This window comes from Mastigoproctus giganteus, chromosome 1, assembly GCF_048544385.1.
Source record: "Mastigoproctus giganteus isolate SK-2022 chromosome 1, ASM4854438v1, whole genome shotgun sequence".
Classification (NCBI taxonomy): domain Eukaryota; kingdom Metazoa; phylum Arthropoda; class Arachnida; order Uropygi; family Thelyphonidae; genus Mastigoproctus; species Mastigoproctus giganteus.
In genome coordinates, this window is record NC_143575.1 from 17,865,944 (window position 1) to 17,890,416 (window position 24,473).

Genomic DNA, 24,473 nt, shown 5'->3' on the forward strand with positions numbered 1-24,473 from the left:
CTAATAATTTGTCCAATCCTTCTATAAATTTATTCAAACTATCTACTTTCACAATGCCAAATGGAAGTCTCTTCCAAAGTCAGTTACTCTCTGGCTGAAAGCAAATTTTTTGCACATTATCCTATAACCATCCCCAATTTAAATTTATTTCTTGTCATCAGAGAAAGTAAGGATATCAACAGCATTTAGTTTACTCAATCCATTAAACAACTTGAAACTTCAATCATGTATCCTCATGGTGCCAAGTTTCCAAATTCTGCAATTTACAGAAATCAAGTCTTTCTTGGAAAGAGCACCCCTTTATATCCCTCACTAATTTTGTTGAGCTTCTCTGCACCTATTCCAACAGACCTATATTGTTCATAAAATGAGGCTTCCAAACTCACATGCAGTACTCAAGATGTGGCCTAAGCACAGCCTTAAACAATGTGATAATCACCTCTTTGTCCCTGCAAGCAAAATTCCTGTATCACTGACAGAACTCCATGAGCAGTCCTAGCAACCTGTCAACACTGCTCAGAGGACATCATGCTAGATTGTACCACTAGGTTTTTTTCCTTTTCCAGTAACTTGAGAGCATTACCACCCACTTTGTATGTTATTCTGAGATTACTTATACCCGAATGTAGCACCCTGCATTTATCAGTTAAACCTCAATTGCTATTTTTCAGCCTATTTGCCTAATTTATCCAGATTGGAGTAGATATCCTGATTATTATCATTAACAATCCTGTCCACCTTTTTATCACAACAAATTCAGATATTACACTTAATATGCTTTTAAAACTGTTAATAAATTTTGAAAACAGTAAGTGACCGAACACAAAACCTTAAGGCACTCCACCAATGTGAGTCCATGAAGAGCAGTGGCCGTTAATAACCACTGTCTCCTGCCACTCAACCACTGCTTTATCTATGACAATAACTTGGTCCCTAATGCCACACTGCTCCAATTTGTACAACTATTCATGTGGAATAGTTATCAAAAGCTTTACTGAAATCTAAGTATGCAATAGCAAAATTACTTTTGCATCCAGCTCTTTCGTGACTACCTCATAGCACCTAATGAGATTGATCACACAACATCAATCCTTTACAAATCCATGCTGTGACTACCATATAACTGTGTTCCTGTCAACAGGGGTCCTATATCACTTTTTTTAACCACCGACTCCATTATTTTCTCTGGCACAGAAGTCAAGCTTACAGGTCTGTAATTATATCATCCTTTTTGAATAGGAGAGACACTTGCATATCTCCAGTCTACAGGGAGCTCTCCTGAATCTAGGGACAGAATCAGTTCCAACCACGAGATAAAAGGGACTATAGCTCCCTCTTATGATCAAAATAATGTCAATTGTTTTGATGCTTCATGATGATTGCAGCTTAATGATTTCCTGGAATTACTGCTTTAGCCCTCCCTTTAGAAAATCCCCATTTAAGGATACTCTGGTTTGTTTATCTCTTTTGCTGCTTCATTTAATATAACTGGATTAATTTCACCAGCCCCAAGTACCTTATCTTCCATTCTTCTAACAATATCCTCACCTTCCTTTCAGTAATCATGAAATCATTGAACTCCCAGTTAAAATTAGGTACACTTCCAATAACCCCATCCCTTAAAACTTCATGTGTGAAGGTAGTTGCAAAATACTATTCAGCTATGTCAACAACCTATACAGGAGCATCACTGTCACATCACAATTGTTGCACTGATCTGTCAGAATTGATTAAACTATTCAAGAGTTTTTTGTGACAAATGTCCACTTTTCTCAAAACTTTAAATTAACATTTAAATTTTTAATCCATAATTATTACCTTTTGATTTTGGTTTCTTCATATGTTAAACCATTCAGATTGAGGGGAAAGTTTTTATACAAATAAATTAATGTTCCTGTAATTAATTAATTACAGTAATGTTGCACTTACAAAGCATAAAATAAATTCTTTAGTGTATAAGACATGTATAAATCTAGAAACAAGAACTGGTTATAATTACAACCAAACACAAAAATGCTTCACAGACAAGGCACTTGTTTTTCATTCAAGCCTAAAAACTTAAAATTCAAGTTTACAGTATACGCTTTGTTACAAGCATGAAGCTGGATGTGATACACCCCATCACATCAGCTGTAATTTTACTAGTATAAGAGATGCATCTCACCCGGCCACATTATTATCTTACTAGGATCGGATCACATCAATCTTGCAAGACAATCTGTTGTATGCCAGTTTGGTGCATGACAATTAGCTGTATGTTGCAATTCAGTGCATAACAGTTTAGTGTACAAAACAATTTGGTATATGAGAGAAAGTTCACTGTATGTGACAATTTGGTATATGACAATTGGTGACAAAACAATTTGGTGAGTATGACGATTCAGTGAATTCTTTAGGAGAATTCAGTGTATGGCAAAGCAAAACAGAAAATACAAGCTTTTAACATGCCACGCTGTAAATGGTGAATTTAGTCATGATACCATTCTTGATATTTCATATTTTTGATGGAGCTAACGATCCACCTTCATTTTTTATAGTTTCTCTGTTAATAAGTTTCTTCTGGTTTTAATTCTGAATTCCCAACCTGCTAGAAACATCTCAGGCTCTATCAGCCACAAAAGAAAAAAATAATAATAATAAAAAAATAAATGAATAAAATAATAATAATACATAAATAAAGCAGGTTGGTAACATTTTTTTTTTCTGTGCCAGTCAATGAACTTCTTTAATTACCCAACCCCCACAAATCCATATTGCTAGAACAGAGCAGGCTGCAGAGTTTTCCATAAAATAAAAAGGAACCTACCTTCATTAACTTCCCTTTCCTGTGGTTTCTGCGTAAATGAGTTTCTTCTGGCTTTGCAACTCTCAACCAGTCCATATTACTAAAAGAGCATGTGGCTTTAACAACTTTCACAGTGATAATCTTCATTTCTATTACTTTCACTTGGTTTCTGTGGCTGTAATTTTATTCTAGCTTGCAAACCCTCAACAAATTCATGCTCCTTGAAAAGCATAAGATTCAACTGAGTAGGTATGTTAAAAAAAATTAACAAATAATCTTACAAAATGGACAAAGTCATGCTGAAATAGACACATACTCACTTTCCAAACTGCCTATCAGCATGAATCCTTTTACAAAAAATAAATGGATAAAAATATTTTCTTTTCCTTTTTTTCTGCATTCCTCCTTTCTAAGTTGCCAAAATTTCTCTTGTTTCCTAAACCGTTTATTTCATTGATTTTGTTAATTTCTGATCTCTCTGTGACACATGAAATCGTCATACTCACCAAATTGTTGGAGCCACCAATTGTCACATACAGCGAAATGTCATTCACCACTTTCATGCACTGAATTTCCGCATACAGCACACACCAAACTGTTGTACAGCGAATTGTCTTGCAACAAACTGACATGAACCCTACTAAGATAAACTAGTCTTTTCCATTAAAAGAAGATGTAGCAGTTTTGACTGCTTTTTTTTTTGTGTGTGTGTGTGTATTATACTCGTATTAGTGAGCTTGGTGCCACTAAACACATTTAATTAAACATGACACTTTTATGCATACAAAAACACATTCAATATGTGATCCCTGTGTATGCATGCATCAAAATCCATCTGCAGACTTAACCGAAGATTATCATAACTGCAGCCATTGCTTCTGCAGCCACAGCAAGCAAGTATGGTGGCCATGGCAATCCAATCCTATGTCATCCAGGATATCAACTGGAAATAACCATATATTAAAATGTTCCTTCAAGAAATTAAGATTCACATTTGCCATGTGGTGTTCCTCCATCTTGTTAGAAAAATGTTTCTTTCTTCACTCCCATGCCACAAAGAGCTGTAAAAAATATCTGTCCTAAAGGGGCTTCAGATAGCATTCTACATTAACCATGTCATTCAGAAGGAATAATAACAAAGATTCTATCCAATGAAACTGCACGCCACACCTTGCATTTCAGAATGCAAAGACAGTTATCCCCAGGACTCACATCTGGTGAGTATGGGCTTGGCACACCCACGGTCCTCAGCTGGATATCATCATTCTTCTCTTTCTTGGTGATTCCTTTCTACTTCTGACTCTTTTTTGCTCTCTCTCTTTCTCTCTCTCTCTCTCTCTCAGGGTAACTCGGAAATTTTGTTTCGGGTGGTGCAGCATAAGCCTCAGGCTTCCTTGCACCATATGGCTAATAATAATAATAAACTCTATGATGCGTGGGCATTTTCATTGCCCCATATACACATATTTTGTTTATTTACATGTCTGTTAAAGTTGAAGTGTGCTTTATTCGATGAATAATTGTTACAATGTTTTCCTGACATTGATGAAAAGAATCACAGGGTGAACTTCTTTTCTTTATCAACGTTGGTCAGGGACTGTGCCCACAGATCAAGACTTAAAACTTAGCCTCGAAACTGACTTTTCTACAACCAAATTAACTTTAGACTGTCACAAAACCATTGGATAAAACTTGATAAAAACTTTTCACACAAAAAAACATTCTGTTGAATATTCTACTCCATCTTGCTGCAAATGTTCCCACTAATGTGCAACTGGAAATAACCATATAGCTAATAAGAGAACGGACCTGTCATGAGAGAAAAAATAAAGAAATGAAGGCATTCAAAACTTTTACATCTGTTCTTGAGGACTCTATATGTGTTTAATACTTGATACTTCAGAGGTTGTACTCTGAACATTTTATTATAACATATTATTTTTTTGGATATCTCCACAGCCTACGACAACGTCTCAATTCCAGCGCTCATTGCGATTTTACTGAATTATTTTAATGTAAGAGGAAATTTGTTAACTATAATAAGCAGCCTGCTAGAACACAGAAAACTTATTGTTAAGCACCAAACGCTACAATCTTGCTTTACCATCTCGCGAGGAGTGCCACGGGGGGGGGGGGGGGGAGTTCTTTCGGCTACCCTCTTCGCGGCCGCCCTGGAGCCGTTTCTTGCACGGTACTACAATTTTATAACATATGCTGACATTGTAAAATTCTTCATCACTTCCAAAGACCGTGAATCAGCAGAAGGTATTTGCCAGATGGCAAATAGCACAATCCAAGAATTTGAGAGCTACCTGGATTGCATCGGGCTCCGTATTAATGCACAGAAGTCTGTCCAAATGACCATAACTTACAAGCAGAATAAAAATGACATCTCGATCTCTGTGAACGGGTCTAGTGTGGAAAAAGTGCACTCTCACCTGGACCTGGGTCTTAAGTGGGATGACAGACTCACCTTTGCTCAACACTTCGCCCATATGAAGACAAAACTATTCGCTGCTTTATGGGCTACTAGACAGGAACTGGTAGGAATTAGGGATCCTCAGCTAGCAACCAAGTACATTTTAATGTGTGGCCTGCCAATTGCAATGTATGCCTCACAAATCTGGTCTTCAGCTCCAGATTCACATTATAAGTCCATCCTTGGGATCGAGTACTGGTTCTTGCGATGGCTTAACAGAGTTGCTGGCCACCCTTTTACTATCTCAAGGGCCATTCTCTACTCAAACTTTAACATTACACCCTGGATGCAGCGGACAATTAACAGGAATACACACTCTCACACAAATGCTAACAGGCAGAGTAGATGCTCCAGTCCTGGATAATATTCTAGTCAAACCACGTGCCACTGCTAGACGTTGCGGAGAAGTAAATAATCCACTGCGTCCAGTCCTGAACAGTCTTAGTAGCCTGCAAAGATTCTTCCCATCAAATACAGCAAAAGTATTTAACTCACTACACATAGATGCCGAAAAACTGTGTGAGGATGCAGCATACCGGAAAGAGATCTTCCAGAATTCCTACAGACTTACTGAAATATGATTCGGCTGCAAAGTACCAAAGCATTGTGAGTAAAAGTGAAACTTTCCGCTTTAAGAACAATAATAATTTGGTAAGCTGTTGACTGGAAAAATATACCTTCTGTAACAATTATGTAAATATGTAAGTTATATATTGAATTATTAGTGAATTGTAAATATATGATTTGTATAATGTATGTACAGAATCATTAATGTGTAAATACTGTATATATTAAACATAAAATGTGTATATAATATTTCGGGACGAGACTACGTGTTCAGTATATGTAACCCACTGCACGTAGTATCTCGTACCCTGATATGTACTTAGCACCCTCCTGGCACTTTGCTGTCCCAGGGTGGTTTCCTTATGAAAATAAACAGATAATAATAATAATATTTCTGATTTCCAAAAATAATATTATCAGAAACAAAAATTTAAAAAAACATTTTATTTGTTATTTCTGAACTAACAAAGCATTTTATTATCCTTTGTAGACATGTAAAGTCGGGCCTAAAACATGTCTTTCATTCAATGTTTTGTGGAGGTAAGTTTTCTTTAGACTAAGTAAAAACATTTAAAAAAATGCAAATATAAATAGGATTTTATTTAAGTAGCCAGGCTACAGAATTTTCATAATTAATCACTAATAACAGCAGTGACTAGAAAGGAAACAACTTCCATTATTGATATCATTCTTGTTTCAAAACACAAATGCTCACTATTTAGTACTCTACTATTCTTATAAAAGATATGCAATTACAGGAAGTTAGATGAAAGTTTCTTTCATGTAATGCCTTTTTCCTTAGAAAGAAAAAGCCATGTAAAGGCTTTACCAATACTTTCCCTACAGGAAGTTTACATTCTTGCATTAGATTTCAAATGGTCCTGAAGTGCTATAGTTGAATACTTGCAAAGAAAATATAAGTTCGTTCTCTCTCTCTCTCTCTCTGAGAGAGAGAGAGAGAGAGAGAGAGAGAATGCCACCATATGAGAGAGCTCAATGTGTTTAATTTTTGTAAATTATTTTTCACTTGTAGGACAAAAAACCCCATAGATATAATCCTAAAGTACATTGAAATTCTAATTGCAAAATAAAAGGTTTCAAGTAGAAAACAATTTATCACTGCAAGTTCATTTTTCTGAGAAATGCTGATGAGATAAAAATAAACAGAAATACCTTTCATTATAATACAGTGATGGCAAAAAAAAAAAAAAAAAAACTGATATAAATAATATTCTAGAACAATCTTTGATTTTAATCTTCCTCTTTTAAGCCTCTATGATAAAAGCTTCAAAAACCTTCATTATTATTAGTAGTAGTAGAATACGATGAAAGAAAGCAAGCTTATATAAAGCATCAGCCAAATTCCCACTTCGCCTGTCCATCTCCTCCAATAATTTTAGTTTTTCCTTGAATTTATTCAAACTTCCCACTTCCACAAAAAACAGATGGAAGTATGTCCCAACAATGAACCAATGGTGGAAGGCAAGCCTCCACACATCTATTAGCAAAAAAAATTACCAGTTATTACCAAAACAAGTAAACGTATAACTACCATTGCATTTTGGGTGGAGGGGATAAAATTATTACTTTCTAAAAAAAAAAAATAAATTAGTGAATGAAGCACTATTGTAAATCATTCTTACAGTAATAAATGAATAAAAACAAATTTTAATAAAATATACCAAGATGATATACAAAAATTATAAACACCAGTTTAAAATAAATGAAAAAGTTAAATTCACCGAATAAGCTTTCATGGTGAGAAACTACTTTTTCAACTTAAAATGTACAGCATACAACAGCTTTAAAATAACTGGATTCAATGTGGATTCAACTGGATTCAGCAGGGATAAGGAGGTGATTATTCCATTGTATAAGGCAATGGTCAGGCCACACCTAGAGTACTGTATACAGGTCTGGAGGCCTCATTTCAAGAAGGATGTAGAGCTGCTGGAACGAGTACAGAGAAGGGCAACAAGATTAGTGAATGGAACAAAGGGGTGCTCTTACGAAGAAAGGCTTAAGTTTTGCAAATTACAGTGTCTGGAGACTAGGCACCAGCGAGGTGATCTGATAGAGGTGTATAAAGCCTTGAATGGTTTAAGCATGCTCAATGCTGATGGGATTCTTCCTCTAGCTCAGAAAAATCACCTGAGAGGGCATAAATTCAAATTGAGGAAAGACAGATGTAGGATAGACGTGCGGAAATTTGCCTTTAGCCAGCGGGTGGTTGGTTGGGGGAACAGACTTCCATCCCTTGTGGTGGAGGTTGATAGCCTAAATAAGCTTAAGGCTCAGCTGGACAGGTATTTTGAACGAACAGAGGGGTGAAGTGGAAGTGGGTTTTTTTTTTTTTTTTGGCTGATGCTGCGTAAGCTTGCTTTCTTGCATCGAATGCCTCTACTAATGCTAATGCTAATGTATAAAATATCACAAGATTTTTGTAATACATGGAATATCACAAGATACATGGAATATAACAAGGAAATGATCGACATGGTTGGAGCACGAGTGGCTTTTTGCACTAAATGAAGCCATTTCTTTAGATTACAGTCCTAAATGCAGATTTAGGGCTAAAACTAATCTAGAAATAACATTAAGCATTTAACAGATGTTGTTTTACTTCATACATCTGTGTATAGTTAATTGGTGTCGTGGTTTTTTGGTGCAAGGGCTACTTAGGCCATATTGCACCTATCAACGTTATGAATGTTACACACACAGTATGGTTAATGATCATATTCTTGTAATTGGATGGATAGTTTCCTTTTTAGGCAGTTGGGAAAAAATCAACAGGCAGTTCAAGGTCATTTGTTAACTCCCCTCTTCTCTTTCACTCCATACACCTTTCATCCACACAATTCATGGTTTCAACTGCTGAAAGTAAGCATTGTTGTTCTTAAACCAACATTTTAAAAACAACAATGGACAAGCTGTTCTCTTCTGGTCTCAGAAGAGAACAGCTTGTCCATTAGCTTTATGTTGAAGAACTATTAATTTTTACCCTTCTAACTGGCTGCTTATATAAATAAGCAAGCAATGGGAGTATAAAAAGATTTTTTTTTTTTTTTTTTTTTTAGTAATAGAAATTTTTTTAAGCCCATCCAGAAACAATAGCAAAAAACTCTTATTTACCGCCATTTAATTTTTACCACTTTTTTTTTAGAGATATGTCCATGAGAACCACCTGTCTCCAAATTGCCATCTCCAATTCCACCACTTTCTTTTATCAAAAAATAATTCATTTTCAAGATGCCAGCTGAATTGCAGAATTACAACTTTACTTTGCATCATTAATGAAATTGACATTAAAATCATTCAGCAACACGTAAAATGTTTCAATGTTCCTTCTCTTCTTTTAACTTTCTGTTTATACCCAGTACTACAGTTTCATTAAGTGATTAATAAGAAAAGAGAAACATTTTACAGCTAAAAAAAATCAAAGGAAGTCCATATATAGAGTGGACAACTTCAGACCATAACAATGTACACTAATAACCCCACTGAAAAATTGACAGTGGGGTTATCTGTAACAGACTACCATAATGAGCAGCACACTACCAATCAGCTGCTTCAGTTGAAACATACGGATGCACAAAACACACTGCACTTAATTTATTCAGATTATGTTGAGTCCTAAAAAATTCTCTGCTTCAGAAATGCACCCAGTGCATTCAATATACTGTTTGTTGTTGTTTGTTATTTAGTTTTTAGGAGCATTAGCAACTAAGGGGATATTGCTCCGGGAATATGCGGTGGTCATTCCCTTGACCTTTCCGCATCCTCCGTATTTGGTGGTGACGGGCTCAAACCCCGGCCTAATCAAGAAGCGTGTGCTATGCACTGCTGCTCCTTCCCACCTGGCTACGGAGGCGCCATTCATTCAATATACTAATTTAGTTGAGGGCAAGAAAGTAAATTAACTAGTTCGGTCATTTTGTGAAAATGACATCATTGTACATCATATACAAAACTCTGTTTGTAATGGTTTATCCATGTTTGTATGGTTGAAAATTAGTCTGACAAAAATCTAGCTATATGAGACCATTAACTCAGTAACCTGATGGAAAATTCTAAAAAAAAATTCCACAAGTCACAGGAATTCAAACTGGGGTGTCATATTTTTTTAAAATTAATTTATTGGCAAGAGTACACTGGTGACTATTTAATGGCTTCTGGACCAATCTTATTTTATGGATCTTTCATTTTTCCTTTATTAATCCATAAATGGTGAGATAGGTCTGCGGGGCAAACACCATGTAAAACCCTCCCCCAACCCAACTTAGTCAGGCTTCTGCTTACATTCTGGTTGGGATGCAAAAATTTTGAGGATATGTTTTATCCCTATAATTTGGGATAATATCCCTATAATTTACCCCAATCTAGGATCTAGATCACTGGTCTCAAATTTCAGTCATGACACAAGACTAGGAACAGTTCCATTGAGTTCAATGGCAATCACTCTTCAGATGATGCCCACCACTTCATAGTCCACCAGACGGAACCTAGTGGTAACTCTCAAGGAGGCATCCAAATCAGGTAATGTATAGTCTTGCTACCTCTACTCTGCCAGACAGTGACTAGAGGGAATGCAAGTAGAGGGTATGCAGAAAGGATTATTGAGGCCACATTATGTTAAGGAGCTAGGTATATTCTTGATGTGTGTACGCCTTTTCCAAAAATTTCATTACTTCATACAACATTCCCCCGACGACCTTTTCCTTACTACTCAATACATCATGAATATTCAAACTAATAGAACAAACTTATCTGTGAAAATATCTAAACCTCCAAAACACTTCCTTGTACATTTCACAAATATATGTGGTATCAGTCCCAATCTCAATGATGTCCATTTCCACTTACAGTCTGCCTAGACCCACTTACTCTTTCTGACAGAATCCCAACTATCAGTTGATTCAACCACTGTTCATCTCAGTTGTCCAAATTATTTGCTGTATGATGCCTTTCACTTCAAAGGTGGTACTAGAGTATATATCTTCTCTGATATTCACTGTCAGAGACTTAGTAATTTGGAATCTCCTCTTTTCAATCTTTGGCTTAAAATCTCTCTTGACCCCATTCTGTCAAATTCATCTTTTGCCTCTATTGACCTCCCAATTCCACTAATCTACTGGAACATTTTGACTTCCTCTAAAGCTACACTTTCTCCAGTCTAACTTTCCTAACAGTGAGATAATTTTTCTTGGTGATTTTAATGTTCACAACTCCAGCTGGTTTCCATTTTCTAGTCATATGGATCCAGCTGGTTGAAATGCTTAAGCTTTTGTAATGACTAATGACCTCACACAAATTATTCATTTATCTACAAGAATACCAAACAATCCTAACCACATAGCCTTTTTCCAAGTACACATCCAAGGTGAGTGGTCCTCTAGGTACCCCAGATCACAACTTGGCACTCAAATGGAGCCTTTTCTCTCATGGCCATTCTCATCCTCATGTTGTTTGGCATTATAAGAATGCAAAATGGGATGATCTGCAATATTTCCATTCTTCTTTTGCTTGGTTGGATTAATCTTTTGAGTGTCTGATGTAAATATTATTTGCTCAATCCTGTCAAGTCAGTGAAATTATTCTCATAGGGATGAAATCCTTTATTCCACACCCCACTTTAAAATCTCGTCCTTTATCTAAACCTTGGTTTTCCAATAAATGTGTTAAGGCTGTTCAAGATAAGAATGTTGCATATTGCAATCAGCTTGCATCCAAATCTCCAGGTTCATTTTCTGCTTATACCAAAGCTTGCAACAATTGTAAAGATGTTATTAATCAGTCCAAACTAGATTTTGAACGGGCTAAGAGTTGAAAACTTTCTTTGTCCAAATAGTAGTTAAGAATTCTGGTTTCTTGCCAAAGCTGTTAGGTTCAACTTTTGCCCATCTGTACTTGCAATTCTGGGGAAATCTGATGGTTGTCTTGCCGCCTCAGCTAATGAATCCGACCTACTAGTATCCTACTTTTATTTTAATTCTTGTATTGATCTTGGTAAACCATCTTCTACTAGTACACTCCATTAAGTGCCTCCTACGGTCTTACTTCCTACTGGTAAGCTACAGTGGTGCTGCGTGTAGTGACTGTGTTAAAATGTGCTCTCAATTATATTTAAATTTGGTGGTTTAAACATAAAAAACTGAAAATACATCTTACCATACGGAAGAAGAGGTACAGAGGATTCATTAGACATGTAGTTTATATCAGTGTGATAAATATTTAGGCTCTAAGATTAAAATAACAGTTTAACAGTTAGCATGTTCAAAGAATACAGACGTTTATGCAGCGGTTAATGCTATAGGAAAGGAGTGTAAATTTGAAATACAGGAGGAAATATTTTAAAATGTAAGAAATGTATTCATTGGGGATTAAGACTGCGAATCAGCATGAAAATATATTTATGGTAAGGAAACTTTGCATGCTTTATGGTTTGGGTGAAAATTATTTTAAAATATATTCGATATAATTAATTGGAAATATTGGACAATAATTAGACATTGAAGAAGGAGGAGGAAGAGGGATAATAGCGTCACCTTATGAATAAATTCATCGACTGAAGATATAATAATTACTTGTGCGAATCTACTAAATAATAATATATATATAGCCAACCTCCGTGTAACACGGTACTTCTACAACACGGTTTTGCTCTAATACGATTGATAAATTGCAGTAATCCTCGCACAACACGGAAAATATATAACATGGTTAGAGAATTTCGGTAAACCTCGCATAACAGGGTATTTTTGTGCGGGGGGGGAACCCTGCTATTATTTTGGACGTAATTTTTCAACGTTTCACTCCTTTTGAATCCCAGCTGTTGACTCACTAGTCAAAAAAAATTATTGAGAAATCTGTGTATTTTATTTTGTTGGGAAATTCACGTGTTACGTACTGTGCTATTGAACTTGTACTTTGTTGAACTTGTGGAAAAAATCTAGATTTCAAAGTTTTATTACTATTGGATAGCACACCAGGCCATCCAAAAGATTTAAGTCATCCAAACATTGCAGTTATGTTCCTACTGCCACAGTTGTACTGGGTTAATACAACTTCTTTCATTCAGCTGTTAGATCACTGTATTATATCCACTTTCAAAACTCATTCCATCAGAAAATCGTTACAATGGATTTTGGAAAAAATTGATTCCGAATCTATTGAAGTAATGGAGGCACGAAAACATTTCTCAATTGTGGGCTGTATCAGAATCATAGCTTTATCGCTGGAAGAAGTAAAACGGTCAACGTTAAATGCGTGTGGAAAAATGTATAGCCAGAGTCAGTTCATTCAGGAAATATGATCGAACGGGCAGAAAACAGAATCTGTATGATAGTAGAACTTGTTACAACGGTAGGAGGGGAAGGTTTTGATGATGACTACTGAACCCTATGTTAGCACAGTTGATAGAATCGCCCTCCTTCCCACACCGGCTGGAAAAGACCCGAGTTCGAATCCCATCGATGAAGGTAAGAATTTTTTTGGGTCTTTTTCACAACATAGCTGAGTTAGTTGGGCTCAGGCAAAGGTAGCGTGGTTTTTTCTCCCAGAAACTCTGGTTTTCCTTCCAGCAAAACAGAAAATCAACCTCAGGACATGCACAATTTATAGACAATATACACAGAGTAACATGGCCTTAGTCACTGATGCTCCTAAAAAAATAAAATAAAAAAAAAGATATGATTACTGAAGACTTTCAAGAATTACTGGTAGAAAATGAAGCCAGCACAGCGGATCTGGTGGAAACGGCATCGGAGGTAAAATCAAATCAATTCAAATGTTGATATCCCAGATGAAAATTCTAAACTTCCAAATTTTACACTAAAAATCATAGGGGAAGGCATAAAGTTAGCCGAGCAATTAGAATCTCATTTTTTGAATGCAGATTCTTGAATGAAAGGAGCCCAAAGTTCAAAAGGGAGCTTCAAAAATGCTTAGTTCCATATGATGAAATTCACAAAGATTTATCAAGCAAAAGCAAACAAACCCAGATTAATGATTTTTTAAAGAGACTCGAAGATACGTGAAATCTAGAATGGTGTATTTTTGTTACCGCCCTTTTTACGTAACCCCTCTTTTTGTACTTTTTCTTTGTGTGTGTGTGTGTGTGTGTGTGTGTGTGTGTGTGTGTGTGTGTGTGTGTGTGTGTGTGTGTGTGTGTGTACGACGACTTCTGGAAACCATGCGAAAGCCAGTTGTAATCAGTCTTCTGCACTAAACAGGGCTCTGCTGTAGTCACCTTTCTTTTCCTGAGCATTTATGGAATACATGATGACTCTTCTTATGATTAAAGCCAGCCCCTTTCAAAATCGGCCATGTAGTAGGCAATGGCATACTACCACATTATCTGATGCCACAGAGACCATAACAAACACAACTACAAAAGCTGCTGTTAACCTGATCCCACTGTGTACCCTGTGAAATTAAATTTAAGGAAGAAGAGGGTAACTGGCCACGTGGATTGTAAAAAGTTTAAAAGAGGGCAAAATGGACATGGTCATTAATAAAATGGATAGATACAAAATTGACATTTTAGGAGCAAGGTCATTTTTGGTTAGCAAGGTTGTTTTTTCTGGAAGTGACCAAGTAAAAGAACATGGTGTTGCTGTCATTTTGAATAAGGCGTGTTCGAAATCTTTTTTTGGATACAATCCTATTAATAGTAGAATGATGATGGTTAGACTTCAGAGCCAACCAGTAAATCTCACAATTTTAGTTGCATATACTCAGACATCAATATCCATAGATGATGATATGGATGTTTATTATGAAAATCTCCAAGCAACTCTTGATCTGGTCTCAAAAAAAGGATGTTTTTATACTCATAGGTAATTTCAATGCAAAAGTAGGCAAGACAGTTTCTTCTAGTCTGGAATGTGGCAGATTTGGTCTTAGCACTAGAAATGAATGGGGAGATGCAACACCTGCTTTCAGCAACACCCAGGAAGACTCTATACACGGAAATTTCCTGATCATAAATCAAGGAATCAGATTGATTACATCCTTGTTCAGCAAAAGGTGGCATTCCAGTGTAATCACAGCAAAAACATTTCCTGGAGCACATTGTGGCATTGATCATCAGCTACTCCACACCATTCTCAAGCTGAAGCAGATCATGAATATGGGTTTCCATAGACGATTGAATGTAGCAAATATTCCAAACAATTACATACTTGAAACATCATTTTTCAAGCTCTATTAGAACTAGATGATGATATGCTGCCTGAGGAAATGTGGGAAAATATAAAAAGCATTAAGGATTCAGCAAATAGATACATTAGAGAGAGGTCAAAGATCAGGAAGCCATGAATTACAGATGCGACTTTTAAAACTTATTGAGCACAGAAGAATTCCAAAAGCCCAGGATGTACATGGAAACAAAGGATATCAGGAACTGAGCAAAGTCATCAAATGTTGTTTAAGCCAGGACAAACAGGATTATATCAATCAAAAGTGTAGAGATTGAATACTACAGCAAGCGAAACACTAAGAAGATGTATGATGTTATTAAATCCTTAAGACAAAAGTTCCGTCCAAAACTTAATGTAATTAAAGACTCCAAGGGGAAATTTTAACAGAGGAGAATGCAATTAAAGGAAGATGCAGAGTATTGTGAACAGCTCTTCTGAGCACCTGCTGACACTAATGATCGACCGCCCCGTTTTCAAGAGTGCGATCATAAACCAGTTCCATTGAAGGAAGAAGTCAAAAAAGCCATTAGAGAACTGACATGTTGCTAGTCACCTGGAATTGATGAAATCCCAGCAGAATTGATTAAAGCTACAGGTGTGAAGGCCATGGAATTTTTTCATAAAATGATTGTAAATATTTGGGAAACGGGATGGTGGCCGTCAGATTGGAAGAAATCAATTTTGCTTCCCTTAACTAAAAAAAGGAGATCTAAAAATTTGCTCAAATTACAGGGCTATTAGCCTAATTTCTCACGCTAGCAAGGTTCTTCTTAAAATTATATTAAACAGAATTTCAAGAAAACTTGAAGAAATGCCAGAAGAGCAAGCAGGTTTCAGAAGGGGCAGAGGAACCGGAGATTATGATAGTTAATTATTATGATACTTATTATGATAATACCTTTTACAATAGATTTCTTTTGGTGTACTATTTGGCAGTTATTTATAAATTGGTTTTGATTATTAATGTTCTTCAATAACAAATTAATAGATAGGAGATGAGTCAAGCAGATTTGTTGTTATATGTAATGTAAACAGTCTACATTACATATAATTCAGGGGGTGAACAGGGTCCTTGCCAATGTCATTGAAGAGTTTTTTAGGGTCTGGAGAAAGTGTTAGTGGGAAAGGGAAAGGGAAAGCAACGAAGGAGACAGATATGAAATTGAATTGTGGAATAGGTCAAGGAATTTTAAGAATTAGCCATTGACTTTCAAGACTAAGGACAGTCAATTATTAGTTAACACATTTACTGCCTGAATGCAAATTTACATCCCAACAAACTGTTGGGATGTAAATTTCTTTTTCTGGCTGATGCTATATAAGCTTGCCTTCTTGCATCAATTGCAACTACTAGTACTAAATTTTTGTCCCTTAACATAGATATGTGCCATTCAATTTTGGTCAATAATTGAGCATGCGAAAAAGAACATCACATGAAATGAACAACTCGGCAATATCTGGACGCTGAATGAACCATGAGCTATTGTATTATGGCTGGAATTTTGCTTACGTTGAAGTTATTTTATCTAGTTTAGTATTTTCCATGAGAAAAAAAAGGTAAAACTTTTTGAATATTATGCTTGCTGAATTTTAATTCTTTAATTTGTGAAAAACAAAACATCATCCTTAGCATGTATCTACTGTTAAAATTTTGCGTAAAACTTAGTTTTCTATCAAAATTTACCCTAAAGGGTTGTTATAATGGATCCACAGCCTGGGACCTCAGGACTGAGGAGGAACAGCGATGGACAGTATGCTAAAGCTGATAACATTGAATCAGCTCTTTATAATATGCCATCTAATACTGAAATAGAATTCTGTTCCCAGGTGATGCGGATCTGAATCTTGTTCATATGCATCTATTGATGTTCGAATGCTACAAACAACAGTTGTCAGTGTTACCTGGACTGATGATTCTTCACAGATCAAATGCATTTACTAAAATTCACTGCCTGCTTGTTTCAGCACCCCAGAGAAGTGCCTAAGGCACACATAAAGGACTTTCGCAAATATAAAAGGCAGTGGATGTGTAAAAGTATGCGAAAAAGACATTGTACAACAGGTACCTTTCAACCCTTCCCCATCTCTTCCATCATGCAGTATGACTGATGATTTTTGAGGTTATGATGAACATCATGACGAGATTCAATCTTCCTTACATTTCGAGGGTACAGCTCTAAAACAATGTTCGCAGGCCGGCCGCTAGTTAGTACACCAGACCGAATGTATTGGTAACTCTTTAGGAGGCCTCCGGATCAGCTAGTGTATAATCTTGCTACCTCTACTCTACCAGATAGTGACTGGAGGGAGTCCGAGTAGTGTATATGTGGGGGGGGGGGAGCATTGTTGAGGCCACGTTATGTCAAGGATCTCGGTATATTCTTACCATGTGTACGCCATATCCAAAAATTTCATTACTTCATACAGCATATCCTCATGCTCACTTTTTTCTTACTATTGAATACACCATGAATTGTCAAACTAATAGAGTAAGCTTATCTCTGAAAAGATCTAAACTTCCCAAACACTTCCTAGTTCATTTCACAAATATACGTGTGCTCAATTGTAATCTCAACGATGTCCATTTCAACTTGCAGTCTGCCAAACCCCATGTACTTTTTCTGACAGAATCTCAGTTATCGGTTGATTCAACTACTGCTCATCTAAGTTGTCCAAATTATTTACTGTATAATTCCTTTCGCCTGAAAGGTGGTACTTGTGCATATGTCCATTCCGATATTCCCTGCCAGAGAATTGGTAATTTGGAATCTCCTCTCTTCGATCTCCGGCTTAAAATCTCTCTACCTCATTGTGTCAAATTCATCTGTTGCCTATACCATTCTCCCAACTCCACTAATCACTTGAAGCTCTTTGACTTTCTCCAGTCCAACTTTCCTAACAGTGAGGGAATTTTCCTTAGTGATTTTAATGTTCACAACTCCAGCTAGCTTCCGTTTTCTAGTCACAACGACCCAGCTGGTCGAGATGCTGAGGCTTTTGCAATTACTAATGACCTTGCACAGATTGTTCATTTATCTACAAGAATACCGGACAATCCTAATCACACAGCCAACGTGCTTGTTCTTTTTCTCACAAACAACCCTTCTACGTACATGGTCGAAGTGAGTGGTCCTTTAGGTACCTCAGATCACAACTTGATGATTGTCTCTTCTCCAATGGAGCCTTTATTTCATGGCTATTCCCAACCTCATATTGTTTCGCATTACAAGAATGAAAAATGGGATGACCTGCGAGATTTATTTTACTTGGTCAGACTACTGTTTCGAAACTTCTGATGTCAACATTTGCTCAGATCGTGTCAGTGAAATTATTCTTCTAGGAATGGAATCCTTTATTCCACACTCCACTTTAAAATCTCGTCCTTTATCTAAACCTTGGTTTTCCAATAAATGTGCTAAGGCTGTCCAAGAGAAGAATGTTGCATATCGTAATTGGCTTGTTTCCAATTCTTCAGTTTCACTTTCTGCCTACACCAAAGCGCACAACAATTGTAAAGCAGTCATTAATCAGTCCAAACTAGATTTTGAACAGGCTAAGAGTAGAAAACTTGCTTCTTGCCCTAATGGTAGCCAATCATTCTGGTCCCTTGCCAAAACTATTGGCTACAACTTTTGCCCATCTCTGCTCCCACCTCTGTCAAAACCAAATGGTCTGTTGCCACTTCGGCTAAGGATAACGCTGACCTGCTAGCATCCCATTTTTCTTCAAACTCATGTAATAATGACCTTGGTAAATCACCTCCCACGATTTCCAACACGCTCCATTCAATGCCTCCTGTGGTCTTCTCTCAAAAGGATGTCAGAACGATTTTGACGAATCTCAATGCTAAGAAAGCTCCAGGTCCTTATGGTATTTTTCCACTTGTTCTCAAAACCTGTGCTCCTGAACTTAATCCTATTCTTTGCCACTTTTTTCACTTTCTTATTCCAAAGGTGTTTTTCCTTCTGCTTGGAAATTTGCTCATATCCAGCCAGTTCCTAAAAAGGGCAAAAAGTCCCTCCCATCCAATTATCGTCCCATTGCAATTACTTCTACTATTTCTAAAGTAATGGAGAAATCAATTAACCGCCAACTCTTAAACTACCTAGAAACCTTCCGTCTGATCAACGATCGCCAGTATGGATTCCGTCAGTGTTGATCCACTGGTGATATTCTGGCTTATGTTACTCATTTATGGACAAATTGAATGGAAAAGTTTGGTGAAACACAAGCAGTTGCTATTCACATCTCAAAGGCTTTCAATCATGTTTAGCATATAGGTCTTCTAAACAAGCTTCCATCTTATGGTTTGCCAACTGTTTTTTGTAATTGGTTATCCAGTTTTCTCTCTGATCGGTCACTGAGGGTGATAGTAGATGGTTCTCTGTCTTCTAACTTCTCCACTAATGCTGGTGTCTCCCAAGGTTCAGTTCTTTCCCCCACTCTTTTCCTCTTGTATATTAATGACCTTCTTCCATTGACTGGAAATTGTATCCATAGTTTTGCAGATGATAGCACATTGCATTCCACTTTCCATTTTGAAAAAAACTTGCCCTGCTCAATCAGCTTCAACTTCTAGAATATCCACTATCAATTCTTTAAATACCGATCTCCAGGTAATTCTGCAGTGGGGCAAAGACAACTTAGTTGATTTCAATCCTTCTAAAACTCAGTCTTGTCGTATCTCGCAAAAAGGATTCTTTGGCTCCCATGCTTATCTTTGGTGACACTCTAATTTTTAGGCAAAATGATATATATCTCCTGGGGATTACCCTAACTTCTAATCTCTCTTGGCACAAGCACATTATAAATATAGCTTCCTCTGGATCTCTAAAAAAATTGGTTTTCTCTTTTGTTCTTGTAATTACTTTTCTTCCAAACAGCTGTTCACTCTGTACAAATCGCAAATCCGCCCTACAATGGAATATTGTTCCCACATCTGGGGCGGTGCCCCCAAAAGCTCTCTCAGGCATCTAGATTCCATTCAGAAGAGGGCAGTTAGGTTAATCAATGATTCATCTCTAACAGAGTCTCTCCACTCTCTGTCTCATAGATGTACTGTTTCTGCTGCATGCCTTTTCTACAGATATTTCCATGGGCACTGTTCTTCTGAATTGGCTTCTTTAATTCCCGCTCTCTCCTTCAAAATAGTCCGAAGACATGCCGCCACCAGCCAACATCCATATACCATTCAAGGTATATGGATGTTGGCTGGATGTTGGTTTCCTCGTTTATTCGTTCAACTGCCGTTTTCTGGAATAACGGCAGTTCAACTGCCGTTTTCCTTCATACGTATTTCCTGAAAATTACAGTCTGCAGAAGTTCAAGTCTAATGTCAACAAATATCTTCTTTCGTCTTCTCAACCTCCAACCCAAGCACGGTACTAAGTACTATAGGTTCTAATACCTCTCGTGCTTCGGGTTTTCATTAAAAAAAAAAAAAAAAAAAAGGAAGCAACAGCACAACATTCGTCAGTAATTACAAAGGACACACCAGAGAGTAAATAACAAGGCAATGTCAGGAGCACTGGCAATAAAATTGATGAATTTACGCTACTGATTAGGTCAACTGGCATAACAGAATTAACCAGATCCAGCTCTATGTGTAATGTAGAAGACCAGTTTCATTTTGGAACATTACAATGTGCTTGAGGATGAATGGGAGTGGGGAGGATTATGCTTCTGATTAAAAGCTGCAGTATGAATTGGTACCTCGACCTGTGGGGTAAATTTTTTAATCGACTTGATTCCCATTATCAATATATCAACAACATATCAGTGAGGATTTAGACAAAACATAGAAGTTCTGGAAACCCCATGCAAGATTCTGATCTGTAAACCAGATGGCAAAAAATCTGGCATTGGAGTCTGGTGGAATTTAAGGGGAAGCTGGGTTGGGTATTCATACCTTCTGGTGGTGGGAAGTATATGATAAGAGGATTATTAGTGTGTATAGACTTTTTTTTTTTTTTTTTTTGCTGTTACAGAAAAAGCTTAGCTTGCAACCTTCTGACATTGACTGTAATTAACATGCATGGGGAAGGAAAGGAGAGGAGATAATAGATATTTACCTACTTTAAGCTGGAGTATTTTCAGCAATACAGAATTTATCCAAAAATAAATATCAGGAAACTGAATTCCATTTTAACTTTTTTTTTTCCCGCATGTAGAATAGAATTCGGGACACCTAGATAATTAGGAGGCTAATTCAATTCAAACAGATTGGTATAATTAAGCCCAGTGCGCAAAACTTTACCTCCTAACGACGTTTAATTTCACAGAATTTTGCCAGTATGACAAAACATAGCCATCCTTGCGCTATTTTAATACAGGAAACGCACAACTCATGGTTAAGTCATTAAATTGTTCCGTACATGCCATTATTCGTAAATTAATTTACCAGGAACTACATTAATGTGAGCTGCGCAACGAATTACTACCTCTTAAATATATCTGTATACACCCATTTCGTTTATTAGCTAATTAATATAAAATATATTAAGCCTTCGAAACACTGTAATAAGAATTATTCATCTGCGGACCAAGACGGAAAAAAAGTTATACTATCTAGATTAGAATCATTTGCTTTTGATGTCATGAGAAAACAGGGCTGTAACTTTAAAAAATAATAATAAAAACAGTTAATAACTAAAATGGGAATTTGTAATGGGCCATCTATATACTGGTGGGAGAGGGAATTCAGTTGTAATCTATGTTTTGAATGGGCATCATTGAGTAAAAGATATTATGCGCACTAGTGTAAATAATTATAAAACATTCGATAAAATGTATGTAAAAGAAAGAAACTTGTATGAACTTTTATAATTTTAATTTAAGGTTAAAACCATATAAGAATGTCATTATTACTTTATCGATGCATTTCGTGCTACAGCTAAACACTTTTGGAAAGATATACAAGTTTGTAATAATAAAAATATTAAATAAACTGATTTCGAAAGCGGAACCTAAAATAAAAGATAAATTGTCAGTAACACTCGAAGTTCTGTATTCATTTCTACATTGATCTGTTCCGATGACTTCACAGTCAATAATGCAAAACCAGTTTGGTAATTTTATAGATCCCTTATCTTACATATGAGTAGTAATAGCTGCAGTTACGGCATTCATAATTACTAAAATAATAAATAAATACTTCGACATCATATAACGGTTTGAATTTGGATTCTAGAACGTGAGAAAATGCAGATACTAGCAAACGTGTACGGTACCTCTTACATATATAATAAACGCATTAAACAAAAGTCATCAATGGATTGGAGCTATTGAACTACTGCCCCTATTTGGTTCACTTGTTTCTTCTAGCTTCCAAGTCAACAGGTACGGAAACACATGTTAAGGCAACACGTATGGGAAAGGAACTGATTGTGCGTGTAACGACAGACAACAACGGGATTTTTTTTTTTTTTTTTTTTTTCGCTTTTGATATTTTGGACAATCACAACAATATTATATGCTGTACTCACCTGTCGTTTTCTTCAAGGACAGGCAATACTATTCATATCAAGTGAGACACGAGAACCAAATTGCAATCACGATGCGCTTAAGTTTACTCACGATGCCTAGGCTATCAAAGTTTGTCTCCTATCTCCGACACCGGCCAAGGCCTTGGGTAAAGCCGACCACAGCACTGAATTGTGAGTGGCGTCAGTCTTGAATGACGTAGATCTAAACAGTAAGCACAACGTCTTCCCTTATTTTTAGCAAACAGGGTGCTAGCAATGAACGGAAGAATGGAATACTCATTAACTGCTCACCGAAGTACCAGTACTAACAAATATATTTCCTTAACACTTTTCCCCCCACAAGAAAACATGATCTATATCACAAGAGACACTGAAAGAAACACTTTCTTAGTTGCATACGATTAAAGAGTAGAAATATCGATTACGTACAGATGATAAAGTACAATTTTCCATAATTTGTTTCGTACTATGAACTCACGTTCGGAATGTTCGTACCACTGGTCCCCTGGCGGTAGGCGAAATAATATATTCATGCACAGCGCATAAAATTCAGAAAACACAAAATACTGCTTCATGATAGGATTTTTGTAATTCTTTTTTAAAATATTTTTATTAGAGGCGAAACAATAGTTTTTCATGAAATAAAATTAGAAATTATATGTGACTGCCATTCACGTTTTGCCAAATATCAATTTATCAGCTATCTAAAATGAAAATTTAGTTTCAGATTGAATTGCTTGGATTAACTTACCAGAGATATACTATTCATTTTCTACTAAAGGCATTCTTTTTTCTTAAAGTCCAATTTTCTGAGGTACAGTATAACTTTAAAGCAACATGCACACGTCAAGAGCTCGAAACCACGTGCTGCCACGAAAAATGTGTGAACCATTGTTAACTTATGTCTTTTATGTGGCTGCCTTAAAGAAATCGTTAACTCTACTTCGGTCGCATTGCTATTCAGAAATAATAGTAGAAACTTTTATTTAAGAAGCAAATCCTTAAATAATAACTAAACTCTATACAGTTAAAAAAAAAAAAAAAAAAAAAAAAACCTTAACACGAATAACAGCGATAGCATCTATGGGAAAAGATCCCACAGCTTTTTCTCCCAACTCGCATTTTTCGTCCATCAAACCTACAAAAGAATATACGCAATTACACACACAATATACTCCGCCTCATAGCCTTAGTTGCTCTGGCGCCTAACACACTAACCGAAGTTTAAACTTATTAATTTTCTTATATGTAGCACCAACTGTACGAGTTGCCTCTGCAATCGCACTGCAAATACAAACAAGCCCCTTCCCTTTCATGAAATATTATCGTCTTCTATTCATAACCATCACCTAACAAACGTTTCGATGGAATAGTACTATCGTTTCAGAGTACAGAGAGGTACGCAATGGTGAAAAGCAACGGTAACTAAACGGAAGTGGAAAGTGGCTCTCGTTTCTAATGGAACACCCAAACAAGTCGTGGATCATGGTGTACTGCTGCATAAATTAGATAAGATAGAGACGCCGTTCTGGTAAAATACGCACTCCCAGTTAAAATTTTGGTCTGTTCCTTATACCCTTTTGGGGTTAGCATGACCTCAATTTTTTTTTTTTTTTTTTTAGTTATTTTAAGTTTCATCAATGTGAAAATGAAAGGCGATTCTGCCTTGCACCAGCGAAACTACCATACCACCACCGCCGCGAGAGGGGGGGATAGAGAAGAGTTAGAGGGCCCAACACGATACGATATGACTGTTTATCATTTGTCTTTAACGATCACTTGACACGATATGATTGCTATTTATCAATTGATCTTGGAAGATCGTTCAAAAATCTCGTGAGAGGAACCAAAATTTATAGTTTAGTTTCTGGACCACACAGTGTAATAATTGCACTATTGGTCTCCGATTGCCGATGCAGAATATCTGCTGTGTTCTCTTCTTTGTTGCTTCAGTT

The 24,473-nt window shown here is 36.5% G+C and overlaps 1 protein-coding gene across 1 annotated transcript in view; it reads right to left on the reverse strand.

Moving 5' to 3' along the window:
- The window catches only part of LOC150090593 (uncharacterized), a 135,611-nt gene extending 112,967 nt beyond the window's left edge, over positions 1-22,644 (reverse strand). The window contains exon 1 of the mRNA XM_090386636.1: positions 22,519-22,644. The gene's annotated coding sequence lies outside the window, so the exon portion shown is untranslated. The remainder of the gene's footprint in view (positions 1-22,518) is intronic.
- Positions 22,645-24,473: the final 1,829 nt, after the last annotated feature.